The sequence below is a fragment of the Hordeum vulgare genome, chromosome 7H, assembly GCF_904849725.1.
Source record: "Hordeum vulgare subsp. vulgare chromosome 7H, MorexV3_pseudomolecules_assembly, whole genome shotgun sequence".
In the NCBI taxonomy this organism is placed as follows: domain Eukaryota; kingdom Viridiplantae; phylum Streptophyta; class Magnoliopsida; order Poales; family Poaceae; genus Hordeum; species Hordeum vulgare.
Window position 1 is genome coordinate 417,932,417 of NC_058524.1, and position 8,802 is coordinate 417,941,218.

General features: G+C 48.1%; 1 pseudogene; it reads left to right on the plus strand.

The window, feature by feature from the left end:
• Nucleotides 1-5,710: 5,710 nt before the first annotated feature.
• On the plus strand, nt 5,711-6,027 carry LOC123408997 (annotated as a pseudogene).
• The last annotated feature ends 2,775 nt before the right edge of the window (nt 6,028-8,802 follow it).

The window sequence follows — 8,802 nt, forward strand, 5'->3', positions numbered from 1 at the left end:
GTTCCTGTTTCGAGTTGCAAATATGAGCAACAGAACCGGTATCGAATACCCAGGCACTACTACGAGAGCCGGTTAAGTACACATCAATAACATGTATATCAAATATACCTGATTTTTCTTTGGCCGCCTTCTTATCAGCCAGATACTTGGGGCAGTTGCGCTTCTAGTGACCCATACCTTGCAATAGTAGCACTCTGTTTCAGGCTTAGATCCAGCTTTGGGTTTCTTCGTCGGATTGGCAACAGGCTTGCCGCTCTTCTTTGAATTACCCTTCTTGCCTTTGCCGTTTCTCTTGAAACCAGTGGTCTTATTCACCATCAACAATTGATGCTCTTTACGGAGTTCAGACTCTACGACTTTCAGCATCGCAAACAACTCGCCGGGTGATTTGTTCATCCCTTGCATGTTGTAGTTCAACACAAAGCCCTTATAGCTTGGCGGCAGTGATTGAAGAATTCTGTCAGTGATAGCCTCTTGCGGGAGTTCAATCCCCAACTCAGCTAGACGGTTTGAGTACCCAGATATTTTGAGCACGTGTTCACTGACAGACGAATTCTCCTCCATCTTGCAAGCATAGAATTTATCGGAGGTCTCATACCTCTCGATCCGGGCATTCTTCTGAAAGATAAACTTCAACTCTTGGAACATCTCATATGCTCCTTGACGCTCAAAGCAACGTTGACGTCCCGGTTCTAAGCCATACAAGACTGCACATTGAACTACTGAGTAGTCCTCCTTACGTGTTAACCAAGCGTTCTTAACATCCTGGTCAGCCGTAGCGGGTGGTTCATCTCCTAGCGCAGCATTAAGGACATAATCCTTCTTCCCAGCTTGTAGGATCAACTTAAGATTACGAGCCCAGTCTACAAAGTTGCTTCCATCATCTTTCAACTTAGCTTTCTCTAGGAACGTATTAAAATTCAGGGTGACTGTTGCGGGAGCCATGATCTACAACACAAATATATTCAAAGTGGACTTAGACTATGTTCAAGATAATTAGAGTTTAACTTAATCAAATTACTTGCTAAACTCCCACTCAAAAAGTACATCTCTCTAGTCATTTGAGTGGTTCATGACCCACTTACACTAGCTCAAGTCCGATCATCACGTGAGTTGAGTATAGTTTCAGTGGTAAGCATCCCTATGCTAATCATATCAACTATATGATTCATGATCGACCTTTCGGTCTCATGTGTTCCGAGGCCATGTCTGTACATGCTAGGCTCGTCAAGCTTAACCCGAGTGTTCTGCGTGTGCAACTGTTTTGCACCTGTTGTATGTGAACATTGAGTCTATCACACCCGATCATCACGTGGTGTCTCGAAACAACGAAGGGGAGAACACAATTTCGTCTTGAAATTTTAGTGAGAGATCACCTCATAATGCTACCGTCATTCTAAGCAAAATAAGGTGCATAAAAGGATTAACATCACATGCAATTCATAAGTGACATGATATGGCCATCATCACGTGCTCCTTGATCTCCATCACCAAAGCACCGGCACGATCTTCTTGTCACCGGCGCTACACCATGATCTCCATCAATGTGTCGCCATCGGGGTTGTCGTGCTACTCATGCTATTACTACTAAAGCTAAATCCTAGCAAAATAGTAAACGCATCTACAAGCACAAACGTTAGTTTAAAGACAACCCTATGGCTCCTGCCGGTTGCCGTACCATCGACGTGCAAGTCGATATTATCTATTACAACATGATCATCTCATACATCCAATATATCACATCACATCGTTGGCCATATCATATCACAAGCATACCCTTCAAAAACAAGTTAGACGTCCTCTAATTTTGGTGTTGCATGTTTTACGTGGTGACCATGGGTATCTAGTAGGATCGCATCTTACTTACCAAACACCACAACGGAGATATATGAATTGCTATTTAACCTTATACAAGGACCTCCTTGGTCAAATCCGATTCAACTAAAGTTGGAGAAACCGACACTTGCCAGTCATCTTTGAGCAAGGGGGTTACTCGTAGCGATGAAACCAGTTTCTCGTAAGCGTACGAGTAATGTTGGTCCAAGCCGCTTCAATCCAACAATACCGCGGAATCAAGAAAAGACTAAGGAGGGCAGCAAAATGCACATCACCGCCCACAAAAACTTTTGTGTTCTACTCGAGAAGACATCTACGCATGTACCTAGCTCATGATGCCACTGTTGGGGAACGTCGCATGGGAAACAAAAATTTTCCTACGCGCACGAAGACCTATCATGGGGATGTCCATCTACGAGAGGGGATTTCCGATCTACGTACCCTTGTAGATCGCACAGCAGAAGCGTTAGTGAACACGGTTGATGTAGTGGAACGTCCTCACGTCCCTCGATCCGCCCCGCGAACCGTCCCACGAACCGTCCCGCGATCCGTCCCACGATCTAGTGCCGAACGGATGGCACCTCCGCGTTCAACACACGTACAGCTCGACGATGATCTCGGCCTTCTTGATCAAGCAAGAGAGACGGAGAGGTAGAAGATTTCTCCGGCAGCGTGACGGCGCTCCGGAGGTTGGTGATGATCTAATCTCGGCAGGGCTCCGCCCGAGCTCCGCAGAAACGCGATCTAGAGGTAAAACCGTGGAGTTATGTGGTCGGGCTGCCTTGGAAAAGTTGTCACAAATCAGCCCTAATTGCTCCATATATATAGGAGGAGGGAGGGGAGGCTTGCCTTGAGGCTCAAGGAGCCCCAAGGGCTGCGCCACCAAGGGAGGAGGAGTCCTCCTCCAATCCTAGTCCAACTAGGATTGGAAAGTGGAGTCCTTCTCTCCTTTCCCACCTCCTTTTTTTTCTTTTCTCTTTGATTTTCTATCCTTGGTGCATAGGGCCCTCTTGGGCTGTCCCACCAGCCCACCAAGGGCTCGTGCGCCACCCCCAAGGCCTATGGGCTTCCCCGGGGTGGGTTGCCCCCCCGGTGAACATCCGGAACCCATTCGTCATTCCCGGTACATTCCCGGTAACTCCGAAAACCTTCCGGTAATCAAATGAGGTCATCCTATATATCAATCTTCATTTCCGGACCATTCCGGAAACCCTCGTGACGTCCGTGATCTCATTCGGGACTCCAAACAACATTCGGTAACCAACCATATAACTCAAATACGCATAAAACAACGTCGAACCTTAAGTGTGCAGACCCTGCGGGTTCGAGAACTATGTAGACATGACCCGAGTGACTCCTCGGTCAATATCCAATAGCGGGACCTGGATGCCCATATTCGATCCCACATATTCTATGAAGATCTTATCGTTTGAACCTCAGTGCCAAGGATTCATATAATCCCGTATGTCATTCCCTTTGTCCTTCGGTATGTTACTTGCCCAAGATTCGATCGTCAGTATCCGTTTACCTATTTCAATCTCGTTTACCGACAAGTCTCTTTACTCGTTCCGTAATACAAGATCCCGCAACTTACACTAAGTCACATTGCTTCCAAGGCTTGTGTGTGATGTTGTATTACCGAGTGGGCCCCGAGATACCTCTCCGTCACACGGAGTGACAAATCCCAGTCTCGATCCATAATAACTCAACGAACACCTTCGGAGATACCCGTAGAGCATCTTTATAGTCACCCAATTACGGTGCGACGTTTGATACACACAAAGCATTCCTCCGGTGTCAGTGAGTTATATGATCTCATGGTCATAGGAACAAATACTTGACACGCAGAATACAGTAGCAACAAAATGACACGATCAACATGCTACGTCTATTAGTTTGGGTCTAGTCCATCACGTGATTCTCCTAATGACGTGATCCAGTTATCAAGCAACAACACCTTGTATATAATCAGAAGACCCTGACTATCTTTGATCAACTAGCTAGCCAACTAGAGGCTTGCTAGGGACAGTGTTTTGTCTATGTATCCACACATGTATATAAGTCTTCATTCAATAAAATTATAGCATGGATAATAAACGATTATCTTGATACATGAATTATAATAATAACTATATTTATTATTGCCTCTAGGGCATAATTCCAACAGAAAAGACGTTGAAGTCTTGGTACGATTGGCAGATACCGAAGAACACTAATGGGGATTTTGGTCTGATTCTTCTCACCCATACCGTTGTCTACCACAATATACCTGGAAGAATTGCAAATGGGGCAATATTTCAAGGCCGCATACTCAAGCCTAAATAAGGCACATCCATTCTCACAGGCATGTATCTTCTCATAGGGCATCTTAAGTACACGGAGGATTTTCTCTGACTGGTACAAGCTTGCAAGCAGTACATGGCCTTTGGGTAGAAAGCGTCCAAATATCGTCATCATCGCGTCGTAGCATTCTACGCCTAGGTTGAATATTGCCTTCAGAGCCATTACTTGCGCGATGGCATCCAGCTGACAAAGCTCAGTCTGCTCGTGGAGAGGACGTTTTGAAGACTCCAACATTTCATAGAAGGCCTTTACAGATTCCTCCATCTCATCGTCCGAATCCCGAGGATCATCAAAGTTTTGCACCATGTCTTCAATCCCGGTACCATGCTCGTCGGAGCGATGAAGAATCACCTCAGCTCTGGCACGTTGGTCAGACTCACCATGAAAGGTCCACACCGTATAATTAGGCATAAAACCCCACTTCTGCAGGTGTTTACCCATTTCAAACTCTGTCTGCTTTTTCCAATTGTCGCAGTTGGGACAGGGGCACCATGTTTTTTGCTGGCCATTTGCAAATGGGGCTCTCACAAACCCCGTGGTTTTTGTTAATCATTCATGGGTCATGTCTTTCTGACTAGGGTGACTAGTGTACATCCAAGCACAATCACTCATGTTGCCTAGATACCTTTGGGCGCACAAGAAATAAATATATAATTCATCATCAATATTCATACGCTAATCAAGTTTGTTAGTTTTATTACGTCCATGCAACCTACACGCTAATAGGTAAAGATAGGTCCTAATCCCACCCGAGTATGTGTAGATTGGGTTCGTTTTCCCATGCTCTGCTCCAGATGTGACGCAGAATTTCGGCAGCACCTCCCCGCTGTTCTGCTGATACACGTCTCGGCAATAAGCACAGAGGATGTGTACCCAGAGAACAACAGGGAGGCACAGACGAAATTTTGCATCGGATCCAGAGCACAACATACGGGAAAACGAACCCAATCTACACATACTCGGGTTGTCCATGGATAATGTTGGACAATTCGAAAGGATGGCGGTTATAAATATGTAAAGAAATGCATATTTATAGATGTTTCCCTTTCGAATGGGAGACGCATACTGGTCACGCATACTCATGATTGAAGAAACCTATAGCTAGCAAGTTTCATCGGCACGAAGACCGAGACAGATCAAATCAAGGGGGTAGGAGAAGAAGTCATTTGTGCTCACCAACAAACGCAAGGGCAGAGCTCGTCCAACGCACGTGGAGGTGTCGAACAACTGCACATTGAAATTCACACGATCAACACAAATATGATGTTTTTATAATTAACATAACTATGTGACCTAACTCATAACTACGTGGGTCAGTGTCTTGGGGGTTCGAGGGTCACTACCGTCGGGGGTTGGGGTCTTTTAGGTCAACAAGAGGCCGAAGAGGTGTCGGGGCTCGGGAGTTGGGGGTGAGTGGCGTCGGGGGTCGGGGTAGGGGGTCGGGGGTCGAGGGTGAGTGGCATCGGGGGTCGGGGTAGGGGGTCGGGGGTCGGGGGTCGAGGGTTAGTGGCGTCGGGGGTCCGGGGGTCGGGGGTTCGCGTACTACGGCATCTCCTCAAACCTCATCAGCGACCTGACCGGCCCGCTCGGGGAGAGCACGGCCGCCGCCGCCGCCGCCGTCAACGCCTGGTCCGGCACCACGTCCATGCTGCTGCTGCTCGGCGCCGCCGTCGCCGACTCGTGGCTTGGCCGCTACCGCACCATCGTCGCCTCCTCCATGCTATACATCACGGTCAACCAACTCCGCACAACGCCCCCTGGTTCGTTTCCTTCGTCGACGCCAAGCACAACTTTCCTCCTTCTGCTCAATCAACTTTTCTGTGGATCTTTTCGGTAGCGTTTGGTTAAACGATAACGAGTTTACTGGTCCAAGAAATCTCACACGAGTGGTGCATGATACCGTCTAGTAGTAGTAGCAGTATTTTTGGTGAGAATATTATGGTTGACAGGGATGTTTCAAAATTTCATTGTGTTTGTCCGGTGGAAGCACACACACCACAACATAGTGCTTCCCACGTCGCTGTGCTCATGAATCAGCTCGACCGGGTCGATCTTTTTTTTGGGAGGGTACCGGGTCGATCTTTGAAGATAGAATAATGTACTCAACCCTAACCCTTTTTCTTTTCTAATGACACCACTTTTTTCTTGAAACACATCATGAGTACTCCCGAGTCAAAAAAATATATTGTTTTTTTAGCCTTTCCGATGAAGAGGTACTGTGAGAAAAAATTATTTTTTGTAAATAATAAGTGTCACATGTGTGACATAGAACACATCAGCGTTTTCAAACTACAAATACCATTAAATAGAAACAAAACCAAAAAAACACATCATGCTTGACAACTAATGTTATCATCCTCGTGTCACTAATTTTACCATAAACAATTGGCATATACAATATAACTAACAAACTAATTACCATGAACCTAAAAATGACAAAAGAGAAAAAAAAGCAGAAACAAATTTACCTAGGGGAGGGGCAGCGCTGGCAGGAGCGGTCATGGGGGAGGGAGTCCACGACGGAGGGGAGCGGTGCAGGGAGGGGCCGGGTGGATCCGACCTGGGGGAGGGGGCGCCGAGCAGCACAGGGAGGGGTGGCCATGGGGGAGGGAAGGGTGCGGGGGAGGGGCAGCGTAGGGAGGTGGGGCGGGGCAGGGTGGTGGCGGCGCAGGGAGGAGGGTCAAAGCACGGAGGTGGCGGCGCGCGGAGGAGGGGCGGAGCAGGGAGGTGGCGGCGCAGGAAGGAGGGGCGATGCAGGGTGGTGCGGCGCAGGGAGGAGGGGCGGAGGAGGGAGGGGCGATGCAGGAAGGGGCGGTGCAGGGTGGTGGCGGCGCCGGGTGGGGGAGGCGCCAGGGGAGGGTGCGGGCGTGCGGGAGGAGGGCGACGAGGTGGGGGAGGCATCGGGTGGGGGCAGCCGTTAGTGGGGTTGGTGGGCCACTGTCCCCTTTGCCGTCCGCCGTGCTCCGAGGCAGACGGCAAAGGAGTCCGAGTCAGACGGTAAAGGGGCAGGGTGGGTGGGGGTGGGGTTTCGGCCATTTGGGGGGGGGGGGCTTTGCCGTCTGCCCACTCTTTGCCGTCCGCATAGGGCTCCTTTGCCGTCCACCAGCAGACGACAAAGAGGTGGCCGATGGAAATTAAACCTTTGCCATCAGCCACCTCTTTGCCGTTAGCACTGTGACAGCTGACGGCAAAGAGTACCTTTGCCATGCGTCAGCAGACGGCAAAGGCAAGGCAGACGACAAAATTCCGAATTTCAGTAGTGTATTTAAAATGCACATCATGTCATTATTAAAGTACATGCCTTCCAGAGCAAACATCACAGGGTTGTAGTTAAATCGAACACCAATTTGTTCTTTCTGAACAAAAAAACTAAATTAGGAAGAGTGCCGATAGTATGTTAAATATGATGTATATGCATCTCTCTTGTGCCTTAACATCACAAATTGAAATGTTGGGCATTCTGTTTGCCTAGTAGAAAAACAACTCAAAATTTAGGAAGGATTTTTTTATTGAAACCTACTTGGCAGAACTAAAGTCATGCCATGTTGCTTGTTGTGAATGGGGAGGTTGCTGGAGGCCGGTCAAACATTTGACTTGTTGAAGCGAGCAGAAAGTATATTTGGTACTACCTCATAAAAACACGTCTTATTTGATGGGACAGAGAGAGTATTATATATGAACTAATTCTAATCTCTAGCACTAATTTTCTATACAAAACATTTACTCATTAACAAAAAACAAACCAAAAGACCAGTCCTAGATTTTTCAACCAGAACAAATACGAAGCAGTTTACCATAGAGTGCATTGACCAGCACCATGAATAAGTTGCCGGTGAAGAGATGAGGATTATAACTTGTTAGGAAAAATAAATTGTGCATATGGGAAAACTCACATAATAGTAGATTTAGTACGATCTTCTCTTTGTCAAGGTATGGTATCGAGATGCCTAGATCCAGCTACTAACCGTAGAACATGACCCTTTTATTCTGCTTTCTTAGCAACTGAAACATAGCACCGATCCAACATAAAAAAATATGTAACCAATCCCTGCCCTATTTTCTAGGTCATCGCGCTGACAATTCGATGTATCACGACGGACAAACTCACGTGGAGCTAGAGGAGGAGGAAGCTCCATGGTTGCTCCGTCCCGAGCAGCATCAAGGTTGTTCATTGTACCTCTGTTCTCATCTACAGGAGGAGAAGAGCAGATGTTAGAAAAAGGGACATTAGAGGGCGAAGCCATGGGAGGGGATGCACTCACCGGTCAAGAGGAGGGCGACATGGCCGGCACCGGAGCCGATGTATGAAACCCTAGCCATGGGAGCAGGGTCGCTGGTGAGCTTTGCTGGCCGCGAGCGCCGGATCTAGTCATATGGGAGGGCGCCGCAAGTGCGAGGGGGTCGCTGGTGGTCCGACTATCCGGACGTCGCCTGAATCAGCCGCTGCAGGTAGCGCATCATGGAGCCGCGTGAAGAGAAAGAGGGATGAGACATGGGAGTGATGGGTGGGTGGGGGATGCGGGCGGATATGGAAAACGCCGAAGCTACAAGATGGGAGAAGGGGAGGGGAAGGGCCGGCGACGAGATGGGCGGTTGCCAAAAGACGCGAAGCCGTGCGGGCGA